At 37.9% G+C, this 14,467-nt stretch overlaps 1 pseudogene; it reads left to right on the top strand.

Annotated features, from left to right (window-relative positions):
* Nucleotides 1-5,590: 5,590 nt before the first annotated feature.
* On the top strand, nt 5,591-10,836 carry LOC149285247 (chymotrypsin-like elastase family member 1; annotated as a pseudogene).
* Nucleotides 10,837-14,467: the final 3,631 nt, after the last annotated feature.

The raw sequence follows: 14,467 nt of genomic DNA, 5'->3' as shown, positions 1-14,467 counted from the left end.
GTATCTATCAATGACTGATAGGTAGAAGTAACAAGTAAAAAACAAGAGGTTTTCTAATTGATACTTATGTACATTAATACCAGAGAGCTAAAGTTCATGTTCTCATGGTTTGCATGATTAATACTCTTTATTAGAGCCGTATTACTTTACAAGCAAGGTGACTGCTTGGGTTCTGGAACTTACTGGGTTTGACACGGAGCATACAAGTGAAATGTTGAACCCCCTGGGTTTCAGGTCAGTTTCTTTAGTCTGCAGAAAATGAAATGGTGTTTGGTCATACCAACTCTTTACCCAGGTTTCACCCACTTGCTGCCTAGTGCCCAACTCCTTAAAGTCTAACTGGAGCTAGCCCCACCCATAAGAACACCTAGCCCCTCCCATTGAAAGAAGCAATGCTCCCATAAAAGGGGGACTCCAGGTAGCCAGTCCTGAGAAGCTTTCAAGTATGTGTCTGAGTCTGTGGGCTACTTAAGACGTTTTCTGGCCTGTATGGGCATTTTGGACTATCGTAGGATTTCCCCTAATTGTGTGAACCGAAATGGTATATAAAGTCTTTATCTTTATTGGTGCCCTTATACTGTATCCTTCCAGAGTATGCAGAGTACCAAGATATGACATCATAGCATAGCATTTTTACCCAGTTAACAGACAGAACAGGAGAAAATTGTGACAGAGCTCTATGCCAGAACACAAGTTGACCTCACTTTTACTCCACTAGCAAGCTCAAAAGTACACTGTTTTCTGATGAAGTGGTCATGGGTCATGTGTAAATGGGGAACAGCGAAATGGGAGAATCTAGTCCGAAGGTTCTTCAGTATGGGAATTGATCTGAATTCAGTTTAATTTAATGTTGCCAAATTCAGGGTAATACAAGACAAGATGTGATTGTTTTAACAAAAACACAATCAGTCAATCTGTCTGTGAGCTGTCTGTTCCTATTTGAGACATCTTTGAAGCCAGCCAATTTAACCCCTTGGCTGCTAAGCCATTTCCCACCCTGGTGCTAAGCTGGTTTTCGGCATTTTGGTGCATCTCACGTTTAAACGCGTTTAGAAGTAAATTTCTTAGGAATAAACTATACAAACCATATATTGTTTTTTTCAGCACACCCAGCAGATTCCAAATATACAATTTTTATATGTGTATGTCTCATAAGGTTTGCAAAATATAGCCAAAAATGGGAAAAAAGTGTAATTTTTCACTTCCGACTCAATAAAAACTAGTTTGTAATTTTATTTTTCTAAACTCTAATATCAAAAGCTGTGCTGCTAAATATTTGTAGTAGGTAACCGGTCTAAAATAAACAGAAATTGAGAACAGTAGACTGTGTTTTTCTAATATTTTATTGCTAAAAGTTACATTTATTAGACTATCACAAAAGACATCTTTAAATTTAATGCATGGCTGCCGTCAACTAAACAGCTCTAGCTGCCTGGGATGTTAAAATATGCCAACAAAACTATATATTTTTAGAAACTACACCCCCAGCTGCAGCAAATGAGGTCTTATTTGTATTTGTATCACAAATCTGACGTGCACAACAAATAAATGAATATCACACTTATAAAAATAAAAAAAAAATTAAGTTAAAAGCGCCAAGTTCATTTATGTCTTGCGCACTCCAGTCCTGTGCTACGAATACATGCAGCCCCTCATTTGATGCGCCAAGGGGTGTAGTTTCTGAAAATGTATACTTTATGTACCATAATTTAACTTTCCAGCTGTCTAGAGCTGTCTAATTGCAAGCATCACCCCTAAATGCTTTAAGACAATTTTTGACAAGATTCTCTAATCTGCCATATCTGAAGTTAAAGAGATCTAGACATCTGGGAAGTTAAATTAGGGTACATAAAGTACACATTTCAAGAAACTACACCCCTTGGTGCTTCAAATGAGGGGCTACATGTATTTCTAGGACAAGAGTTGAGTGCACAAATAATGATGGAATATGTCACTTTGGCTAGAAAATATGTTTTTTCTAACCATAGCGACATGTTCATTTGTCTTGCGCACTCCAGGTTTGTACTAGAAACACATGCAGGCCCTCATTTGATGCGCCAAGGGGTGTAGTTTTTGAAAATATGTACTTTTTGTGCCATAATTTAACCTCTTACGTGAGCAGTAATGCCACGTCAAGGCTTCAACCCTAATTACTGACCATTCACACGCCTTTCATATCTCCATTCACTCGCAGAAGCACACACCATACTTTCCATACATTCACTCACAGACGCACACACACCATTCTTTCTCCTTACAATCCCAATGAAATGATGGTAAAGGGAGAAAAAAAAATCACTTTTACAGCAAAAATAAGTTTTGCAGTAAAAATGCAAGGAGCTCCAGGGATGAGATGGTTACTCACGTACCGCACAGGCTAAATGGCTGATTTTAATAATATTTGCAGTTCATCAGGATTTCAAAAATTGTCTCCCTCTACCATTGGCTAAATTTAGTATCGCCCATTTTTAAAAAGGGAATGTGACTTTTCATAGCTATATGATCACCGTGATAACATTGGCTACCACAGTGATTATTTAGCTAGAATACTTAAACTTTTTTTTTTTAAGTGAAACTAGTTTAAGTTTAGATAATTTAATTTGGGGGTCTCTAGGCAATTTTGATCTTTATTTATCTGCCTTTAGAGACCCCCAAATAATTTTTTATACTTTTTTTGTAAATTTTTATTTTTTTTACGTAATATTTTTTATTCTTTTCACAAGCATTATACCATTGGAAAGGTGAGGCGATTACCTTTCCAATGGTATATGTTGGGGATCTGTAGCTGCTTAGGTGCCTGAGATACAGGCATCTAAGCAGCATGCCCCCATACCGCTTTAACTGCCAATTGTCAGTTATTAATAAAGTTGCGCGGTGACGTCATCGCGTCATTGCGCGTGCCGTCACCGCCCGGATCGGGTGGCCCCGGTGATGCCCTTCAGTGTGAGGGGCAGATCGCCGGGGTAGGTCGTGATGGGGGTCCACAGGTAGGGTAGTGCTAGCGACGGCATGGTGCCGTCGTTAGCACCTGACTGGGACTGCCGTCGTTTGCAGTCAAGGGGTTAATTTACCCCATTAAACCATGTATGTTTGAAAACTAGACATCTCTGGGTATTTCAAACACTGGTATTTTAACCCTTTCCAGGCACTGATTCTACCACCAGCCGTTGTCAAAGTTTGTGATAGTAATTTTTTGTGGGTTTTTTTCACACCTTTGGTATGAATTTACTGCTCTTGGTATATGTCACTGTCAAGCACCACCCTAATATGTGTTCAGCAACATCTCCCGAGTACAGTATTACCCCGCATGCATGGGGTTGTTGGGTTGTTTGAGGGCTAAAAGACCACATTTGGGACATGTGGTGGTTCTGCCCTCATTTGTTATTTGGGACATTTTTTAACCTGGCCAATTCAATTTACACCATCAAATAATATATGTTTTAAAACTAGACACCCTTTGTTAACTGTTTTAAATTGTATGTACCCTATATATTCAACACAGTGTACCATTCTGTTAGGCTGCTTATGACTAAGTACAGTTTGTGCGAAACGCGTCAACCGGTTTAACCCTTTTGTTCGTGTTTTCCTTCTGTTGTCCCTTTTGATTTTATTGTCCACGGACGTTTAATAAATTGATTTTATACATTCATGGATATCCTTGTGTGATGCTGGTGTCGGCTGGCGCAACTATTTGTTTTTGTGTCGCACCTGGACCGGGTCCTTTTGGCGCTGCAGCACCCAGCTATGCTTGGATTTATTATTAGAAACTATATGGGATTGTAGCCTCTCCATTTGTTTCTTTTTGTCCATCACCATACATATATGGCAGATGTTGAAGTCTGGGGGAGGGGCCACACGGGGCTCCTACTGCCGATGTTTGAGTGATGAAAGTGATTGTAGAGTTCTTAACCCCTTGACAATGCAATGTTTTTCCATGACATACCCAGCATGTCAATTGTCTTCAAGAAGTTAAGAACTAGACCTGGCGCCAGCCAACTCTTCATGTTCGTCTTCGTGTTCATCGTCATGTTCGTCTTCGTGGGGGGAAAATCTTCGTATTCCACGAATACTCACCCATTCGTGTACATTCTTCGTGTTCATTTTTTTATCTTCTTCGCTTTTTGCCATTTTTGTAGAAGGGGTTAATACAGGGTTAACGCGGTACGCACTACGCAGCAGCTTTGGTGCCAGGATTTTAAATGTCTGTACGACATTGGTTGATGGCAGACGAGCCCCCTGTTGCTTGTACAGACTTTTAGAATCCTGGTGCTGCAACTTGGGAGAGAGCACTGGTCTCCCTGTTCAAAGAGTTAAAGGTCCGTACGAACGACCAATAGAGTGGCTTGTACGGATCTTTAACTCTTGGAGCAGGGAGACCATCTCCCCAGGGCAATTTGTGCCGTCAGGAGTTAAAGGGCTGTGTGAACGACTCTATGGGGCCCCTGCAGGCGACCAATAGAGTCGTTTGCACGGCCCTTAAACGCCTGACGGCGAACCTACGGATTTCTGCTTCTGTTAACCCCTGCGATGCTGCGTAGATAGGGTAGGCTAGATGGGGAAGGGACCAGGGAGATTAGTAAAGGTTCTTCGTGTTGTGTATCTTCGTCTTCGTATACGTTTTGCCGCCACCATGTTCGTATGTTCGGTATTCGGGCAGAACAAAGAAAACGCACCCTTTGTGTTTATGTCAGTTTAGACTACCACAGATTTAAATGTAAAATTTGTACATACCATGGATAGGTAAAATGAAATAAAAGGAGAGAAAAGGAGAAAGAGAGTGTGAAGAGGAAACAGATCAAATTAGGCTTAGGAGAAAGAGGCAATGAGACAAAATAGAGAGAAATAAAATAAAGGAGGAAAGCAGACCAAGCTAAAAGAGAAAAGTAGACATGTGAGAAAAGAAAAGAATGGGGGGATAATGGGGTAAACCATGGAAAACAAGAGGAGATAGGAAACTGAAGGAGAAGAGAAATGCATTTTGTGGGTAACAGGAGTTTTGCTCTAACCTAGTTGTATATTTTAGCTTACTTCTTATAAAAAAAATAGCATCCCTGAAGCTCCTCAGAGTAGATGAAGACAAAGCACAATACTGATTGTTATTGAATATAAAAGAGGATTTTGTTAATAAGATCCAATACAGGGGTTTCAATATATTAGTACGTCTAGTTCTTCAAGTGGATCGATCAACCTTAGCCTATTATTAGCAAAGATCTTGGGAACAAGGACCTGTGCCTCTAGTAGTATGTCACTAAAACCAGTGATGTATAAATGTCTTGATTACACACATACAGTTTAATTAAACAAGCACAACAGATTATGTTGCTGAATATTGATTATTATCTCTTTACGTGGCTTGTTTGTTTTATTTTTAACATTATTTATAGTATATGACTTCACTACTTGTGATCTGTCCTCATAGTTAGAGATATTTTTCTTAAAAAAGAAAATACACATTTGGCATGGAAAGCATCAGCAACACCTGGAAATATTCCCACTGAGTGCTAAAGGTGACGGGATAATTTTCCATCAACATATGAGGTATAAAAGAGGTACAAACTATTTCAAAACATTTTGCCTTCAGGTGCTCACCATGTTCAGGCTCCTTCTCCTTGCTGTTTTGGTCCTTTACGGTAAGTTGTTTATATCACAGAATATGTAGATACGAGATCTAAGAAGACCCCACGTGGAATTTCTATAATGCTATAAAAAAAATCCAACAAATGTAACATACGTAAGAGTAGACATCCCTTAATATTTCTCAAAATATTCAGTGAAGGCAACCTGTATAAAAAGACTAGCATACAGTATGTACAGATTAAGCAATTATTGAAAACGTAAAAATATTTTTTGGGTTATTATTTGTATTAAGCAGGGTTTATGTGGGTGCATTATATGCAATGCCCCATTCACAAAAACTGCATTCCTCTTTATCCTGCTGAACCTGGTTGTATCCTTGTTATTGTCATGCTATGTAAGACTTACATCTTATCACTTCCTAATGTTACTTGTCCTGATTGTCTGTTAGAAAATCTTCTTTCAAGCAGCAATGATAATTTCAATGTCACCCATAATATCATAACACATAGCACTGTGCCATAGTTGGAAAAGAAATAAAATTCTATTGTCAGGTCCTCTGAAAAGTCTAAAATTGTGGGTGTGTAAATTGTACAGGTAAAGTGTTGGTTTACATTTACCTTATTGTTTTGTCTATAGGACATTGTGATGAACAATTACAGTTCTTAGAGGAAAATGGACGTGTGGTCGGAGGAACAGATGCAACAAAAAATGCCTGGCCATGGCAGGTAGGTGATGAGCTTACTAAGTTAAAGCAAGTTCTGAACTGAATGTTATTTATCAGGTAAAGTCATTACAGTGCCAAAGTGAATAAGAGTAGTCATTTGGAAAACCTGGCCTCTTTAGATAGTACAGATAGAACAAATCTCTCAGAAACCATCATATCAATTTAAGATGGGGAAAGAACTTTACCAGAACAAGTGATTCTGGTAAAGGAAAAATGCATTTGATTAATTTAGAATAGTAATCAATATAGAAGTAGGTAGAAAAAGTGACCATACTGTAAAATTGATTAAGATGGTAGTTAAATCACTGCTCATCTGTTTGCTATTATTTTCCAGATTTCTCTTCAGTACCTTTCTGGAGGCTCTTGGTACCACACCTGCGGAGGTTCACTGATCCGTACTAACTGGGTTCTGACAGCTGCCCACTGTGTGGACAGGTAACATTAGCATTCACTTCTATTAGGTTGTGATCCTAATCTTCCCACTGATAATACAATATGAAATAATACTATGGAAATTGTGCAGAGATGCATAACAATCCTTTTATCATTCTCATAATAGTACAAAAAGCATATATCATATTCAATAGACTTGTGCACAGCAAGCAAAAATGATTCGGACAAAATCTTAGCATTGGCTGTATTCGTTTTCGGGCAAAGAATTTACTGTCTGTTCCGCTCAAATAAAATTCGGGGGCATTTTTTGATTCGGGAACAACACTCGCTGGGCACTCCCAAAGGGTGGAGGTCTTATGGACTCACCTTTAACCCACAGCAGCACAATCTCAAGGTTAAGGAAGAGATCCACACTCGGTTTTGTACCACCAGCAAAACTGCACCACTGGATACATACACATCCAGCAGCACACCATGGGACTCAATTTCTCCAAAAATTTGATTAATTGACTCCTCAGAGTAAGGAAGGTGATATGGCTGCAGCATTAGCAGTAGTACCAGTTCCACTGTACAGGACACTGAATTTCCCCCAAAATTAAAAATATATTTATCCCTAAGAGTAAGAAGGAAATTGAGCTACAGAGGCAGAGCAGGGCACAGGACACTGGCAGACTGACCGACCCCATATTAGAAACAAGAACAATAATTGATCCAGAGAAGGGAAGGGCATTGTGGCACAGGGTATTATATACTATACTGATAGTATATTTGTGCTTTTGACCTTCTAGTCTTCTGTTAAAAAGGCACACATTGTGAATGGGTGAAGTGTAATTTTGGGCACACACATTTCAATGCTTCAGTGGAAGGTATACAGAGAAAAAGGCATTGCAGAATTGCTACCCACGTCAACAATTGTAGTGTTTGGCTGAACAGCTTATGTAAAATTGACCTCATGGACCTCATGGACGCATGCAACAGCAACCTTCTAGGGACTACCAAACTAAGAACTAAAAAGATGCTCCCACAATGACACAGAACAGGACAAAATAGAAACTATAACTAGATGCATATTCTTAATACTGCATTCTACTGACGTTGCTGACTATGAACATAAAAGGTAGAGTGTTATATCTTTATTCCATGAATAATGCTTTGTTTCCCCTGTTGCCCAGTCCTAATACCTACCGTGTATCACTGGGAGACCACAACATTTACCAAGCGGATGGTACTGAGCAGTTATCGCTGTGGACAAAGTTATCTACCATGCGAGATGGAATACCAACCTACTGGCTAACGGGTAAGGAATTGGTTAACAGTATAATTCATAACCCTTTTAAAAACAAATAAATATTCATCAATGTTTGTAGCTCTCCACAATGGCCACTGCATGCAGATACAAGTAAGCATCTGTATTAGTAGCAAACACAATTTCAATAATATTTATAATAGTATATAACCGGTAAATTATACAGTCATTGTCTACCTAGAAAAATTTGCACATCTGTTAAATTATTCTTAATTTCTCTGTAATTTTGCCAAGATCTGATAAATAGACAATGCATTTTATTATTAATCATAATCCTAAAATACAGCATATATTAAATAGTATAAATCCATAGTAAAATGTATTTTGTTATCCAGATTAAATCAGCTCATGAACACAATTACCCCTGAAGAATAATGATTAATATAGCACATTTTAATAATGAATTAAAAACAATTGGAAGCTTGAGCTGACTTTTTTGGATACGTTGTCCACAGATTTGATATTGCCGTTCTTCGTTTGGCTTCTCATGCTTCCCTGAATAACGCAGTGCAACTGGCTCAGCTCCCTGCCGCAGATGTTGTCCTTGCAAATGATCATCCCTGCACAGTCTCAGGATGGGGTTATACCAGCAGTAAGTTCTTTATTATGAAGATGTTTTAAAAGGTCAATCCTATTGCCTAATTTCCCTTGGAATCAATCTAGTAAAGATAATGGTCAAAAATGGTAGTACGAGAAGCTGCCACCAAGCAGGCACCTTGATTTTTAATAAAAATTGTTTTCTGAAAATGCCATATATACTTGTACTGTGTACACTACTGGACCCACTCAGGACCTTAATCCACCCCCGGGCTCAATAATTAAACATGCTTATACATGAGCATTTACAATAGAACATCTTCTGCACACACTCAGAAACTACATATTCTTTGATTGTGCTCTTTTTTTCATAATAGCCTATATTTTAGATTGTGACAATCAGCTATTTAAACAAACGATAATGTAGCCTTCTGTGCAATATTGTGGAAGAAATTAAACCTTTATCTCATGTAAATATTAAATATGTTACATTCAAAAAACATTTGTTCAAAAACCCTTGTGATTTTCTTTAATCTAAGCAAATCTTTAATCTAGAATTAACAAGAACATTGACACCATTTAACACACATTGTATATGTGTCCTGCTGAAAGCATATGTGCTGTTCCATTACAGCAGACTAAGTACAAGTTAACCTTTAAGCCATAGTCACATATATAATATGTCTCTACATAAGTATTTTTTTGTTTCATTTAGCAACTGGATCGGTATCTGCTGTCCTCCAGGAGGCCCCTCTGCCTGTAGTAAGCCATGATATCTGCTCCACCAGCTCCTATTGGGGCAGAACTGTGAAGACCAGCATGGTATGCGCAGGAGGAAATGGAATCCACTCTGGCTGCTTTGTAAGTAAATTTCATTACTAAACCTTTCAACCATCATGAGACCGATGGATAGTATATTCATGTAACTTACAAAAGTTAAATTGATTGAAGTCCTCTGAAAATAACAATAGCTTTAAAAAGACAAATATTGGATTCAAGATTTTTTACTTGACATTCATGTTTTTGTTGAAGTTTTATTTTAACTATTTTTGCCATTCAATTCAATGTACATTTGAGATTTTAGAGGAATGGTGGTATTGAGGAGGTTGGCCAACCTCATGCAGGTAAAATTAACTACCGGTACTTACTGCTGACTACTTACTATATGCTGCTGAGTATATTTTTGTTGCACTGACAACAGTAGTCTTGTTCCAAATTTCATCAATTTATGTTTTGTTGGATGGCTTTAGTTAAAAATGTGTCAGAGTTAAAGGTTTTAGCAGTATGAATCAAAGTTGTATTAATGTTCTGTGCTGCCCTAGGCCTAACACAGGATAGCACCACCACCTGCCCCATCCACACCTCCATGCTTCTTCTGAGTTGTGTGATATGAGATCATATCCTAGCATTCCGCATTCAAAGGATGTGCAGTATTGGGCAGAAATAAACTATGGAGGCTGTGTAGACTCAGCACGATCTTCCATAGTGTCAATAGGGCAACAGTTTAATTGTTATGTAGCAGAGGGACTGTGGTGCCCCTGTACCTTAAACCCTAGGCCAGAATATACCACTGGTGTGAATGTAAGTAATTTTGTGACATAAGCAACATAATTAAATGAGCCCTCAAACACGGTAGTGGTGCACTCAACTATTACAAATAAATAGTAAACAGACAAGTAACATGTGCACATATTTGCCCACTTAATTTAACTTACTTTGTATTATATGTTCATTAGTGAGTAATATGCATTTGTAAATATATATATCACCAGGAATTATGTGTTGTTTTTTTATTTTAGGGAGATTCTGGTGGCCCCCTTAACTGCCCAGTCAATGGAGGTTATGAAGTTCATGGTGTAACCAGTTTTGTGTCATCTCTTGGTTGCAATGCCTACCTCAAACCAACAGTGTTCACCAGAGTCTCAGCTTACATTAGCTGGATCAATGATGTGAGTAGTTCTCCTGATATGACAATTGTTTCATTTCAATTTTTTTGGTTTTGTTTTGACTTGTGGCATTTCTGTTTGGTCAATAAATATGAATATTGTATTTTGATCACTACATACTGCAAATACATGGATATAGACCCTATATCAATGTGTTGCCTATAATATTCATTCTAGTCCAACCAATTTTTTACCTTATGTATGACGTACAAAATGTATATAGGCCTAACAGAAAGTGTCTCAATGTCGGCCTAATATGATTTGCTTTCTTAATGTCAGTCTCCTCAGCTATCATCTTCTACATCTAACAAATGCTTTATTCTGTTTTTCAGAATATCAACGCCAACTCCTAAAACATTCAGAATTCATTTGTGGTGTGGATGAAACTGACTCTATACTCTTAAAGTGAAAACATTTTAAATAAAATATACTGTCTCAGAAGCTACACTGTGGATTTATTGTGATTTTTGTTTATTTTGTTTCACTCAGCTGTTAAAAACATTTAGAGCTGGAACTGCTATGTGCTTTTGAGTACCATAGAACACAGGGGTTCTTGAAGGCTGACAAAAACACCTTGTACACTTAAGATGTTTTGTTACAATTGAATTTGTTAAAGTTAAATAGGCATTAACCAGAATCTTAAAAAGTCTTCTGAATTCCAGGGTATTTTAGACAATGCATAGTGCCAAGAACCCCAGTGTGTGTTTGGCCACATCCCCTCAATGTGGATTGTGCCATGTGAAACTGGCACCTAGGATAGGATTGCCTGGTTTTTAGGAGGAACCAGATTATGCAAGCACTAAAAAACATCTGCTACCAACGACTGTAACTGTTTATTGCATGACACACTCAAGGTATCATATCACCTGCTTATCTTTTCCCAAAGTTGACCTTGTGTTTATATGCTCCATAATATAACTTTACATAGGTGGTGATTAGGCTTTATCATATATACTAAAACACACACATACACACATATATATATTAGCAGATGTTAGCAGCAGATCCATTAAGTCCTGAAGGTTGCAAGGTGGGGCCTCCATGAATGCATCCTGGTGCCATGTGTTCTCCAGGTAAGCGACGCACCCGGCCATCCACATGATGTAAAAGAAACGATCACAATTTGGACCTTGTTAAAGTCACTCAGATCCTTACATATTTTTCCTGCTTCTAACACATCACTTGAAATGTTTTCTTGCTTCCTTATATATCCCACCCACTAACAGGTGCCTTGATAACAAGATTATGAGTGTTATGGCTGATCAGAGGTTTTGATATTAGTTGTCATTCAAAGGTAGACCTGCACAACACTAATAGGTAGGCAGAGGCATGAACTACCTTAAATGAAATTTATAAAAACAATTCTAACACGACTTCTTTCTCAACGGAAGAAGTGAAGCTTGGGAGGAGTTAGCACTTCTCTATTTCTCATAAGAAGCCTGAAAACAAAAAACTCACACAAGCACTAAGCTTACTAAAAGACTGCTTCTACAATTACCTTTACTAAGAGTCATGGCGGAGGCAAAGCCAGGAGGAGCAGGGATCTTTGCCAAAAATGTACAAAAAAGATTCAGCCGTGCTCAAGAAAAGGTAAATTCAGCTACCGTAGCATATTTTGTAGAATATGACTGTTTTCGTAAGTTTAACTAGAAAACAAGAAGTTATTAGTGTGACATATCTTTCATTAAGAAACCAGAAGGCAACAGATAGTAATTAGTACTGTAATGTATTTTTACTGCAATGCTGTTGTTTACTAAACTTCACATTGAAAGGGAAATTACACTTTTTATGAAAAACCCATTTTCTACAGTTTCCTTTATTACTTCTTCTCTGAAAAGCATAATAACAATACAGCAGGGGGTTGCAGTAATGAAACCACAGTCTAAATGTGAAGTTTTCAGCTATTCTGTATTAGGAATAATGTTAGATTCTTTATGATGTAGGTCTCTGAGAATAAATGCAAAGTAGAAACAGGATATATTTTTAAAAGTGCATGGTTTTTTTTGTCCATTAAAAAATATATAAAGAACAAGGTTGAACATTGTTATTATATGAAGATAAAATGAAGAGGGGCATGATTGGCGGAGTTATGAGAATATGATATGATGAGATCATGTATGGTGCATGGAGTAAAATGCTGCAAAGAATATAGCAGGTTACGATAGGGGTAATATGGAAAAGTGTATTAAAAATAGAAGGATAAAGTGGCAAATACATGTGAAATGTTTATATATTTTTTAGGTTATTTGTGTCTCTAACGTTGGCTTACAATGCGTACACAAATGTAACGCTTAAGCCCTCAAAGCTGTCCCACAAAAGCAACATTTTAACTTGTACCTTTGCTTACTACAAAGCAGTAACCGTTGAGGAAGATGAAAGTATCATATCAGTAGATCCCCTTTTTGTAAATTCGCAGTGGTTTTAACTTCCTGTGAAATTTACAGTATTGCTAAGTCAGGAAGTGCAGATTATTATAGAAGTGTTGTTTGTTTATTTGACTTATCATTGGATATTCTTTGTAGCTGATTGTCGCTGAACATGGGCTGCAGAGGACTGTTTAGTTTGTTGTGGAGTTGTTTTTCTCCTGCTTCCCCTTCCCAGAAGAGTATAATCACACCCTGTGCCTGACCGGGTCTTAGCCGTACTACTCTGGAACTGTTTAGCGGCTAGGATCTCAGATGAACATGGCCCCACCAGAGAGGTATCTGCCAACCGTTTGGTGGACTACGAACTAGACCTGTCAGCCTAGGCAGAATATGCCACTGTTTGGCTGACTAGCTCTAGGGTGGCAGGTCCAGGGCCAGCAAGCCGGTATGCAGAATGCCCTACTAGGCGGTCAAGCTCCCCAGTGTGCTGCTGCTCACTGGGCCATTTACAAGGGAGATCTTTTGTTATTTTGATTTACTATGTTAACTAACCTGCGACTTATTTTTAGGTTCTTCAAAAATTGGGAAGAACCATAGAAACTAAAGATGAGATGTTTGAGCAAAGTTCTTATAACTTTAACCGGCAACAGGTAAAACATTAAACATCAAGCATTAATTTACTGTTAGTTTAATTTATTTACTCTTTCTGTCATACTTTTTAAATGCCATACTCTTTGTAAACATTTTCAACACTAGACCCTTTGTGCTGTAAGTCTTCTGATTTTTAAAAACATGAGCATTGTCCGGTCTACTTATTTTAGCATCTATTCTCCACCTCTTATTATTCAATATCATTGTGTACAATGCTTTCTTATGTTTTCATTTATCTCGGGACTAAAATTTTGAATGCTACATAATTACATTACTACATGTCCAATGTTGCTAGCTTTACTAATACTGTGGTAATTCCTCTCCTACACATCCCACACATCATTCCTCAGATCTTCATTTATACCCCACTTATGGTATGTACCACTGTAACTTTATAAAATACAATGTGTTAAAAACACATAGCCAATGGGGCCAGTCAATTTTGTACCAAAATATTCCAGTACTTAAGTCAACAATCTTCCAATCAGATGTTATGTATTTGTTTTTCAGAGCGAAGGAAATAAATTACACAAGGATTTGAAAGCAGTCTACACTTCTGTTAAAGGTGAGGCTACCATTCTATATGTAATGGTTAGGGGCCACATCCCAAGAGGTCTGTACTGTGCCACCAGGAGTTTCTGTTTGCAACAATATTTAGGGCTCTATTTAACACCTCAGCAAGATGGAACCCTATAATAGAAACATTTCTCTCGATTTCCAAAATATAACATGGTTTGACTGAAGATTTTGCTATTAGTTGCCATTCAAAGGTAGACCTGCACAACACTAATAGGTAGGCAGAGAAATGAACTACCAGAAATAAAATTAGAAAAAAAATATATCCAACCCAGAATATCTTAAACTAGCGATGGAATTCGTATACCATATGCCAGACAGTACATAATGAGCAAGAAAACAGGCAACCATAATGATCAGGGCAACGAGAGTCTGGAGGAAGTAGTTTTTT

Source organism: Sceloporus occidentalis, unplaced genomic scaffold (genome assembly GCF_023333645.1).
Source record: "Sceloporus occidentalis isolate IW3139 unplaced genomic scaffold, rSceOcc1.0.p SCAF_82, whole genome shotgun sequence".
Taxonomy (NCBI): domain Eukaryota; kingdom Metazoa; phylum Chordata; class Lepidosauria; order Squamata; family Phrynosomatidae; genus Sceloporus; species Sceloporus occidentalis.
The sequence above is the reverse complement of the archived record's forward strand: the minus strand, read 5'-3'. Positions and strand labels throughout refer to the sequence as shown.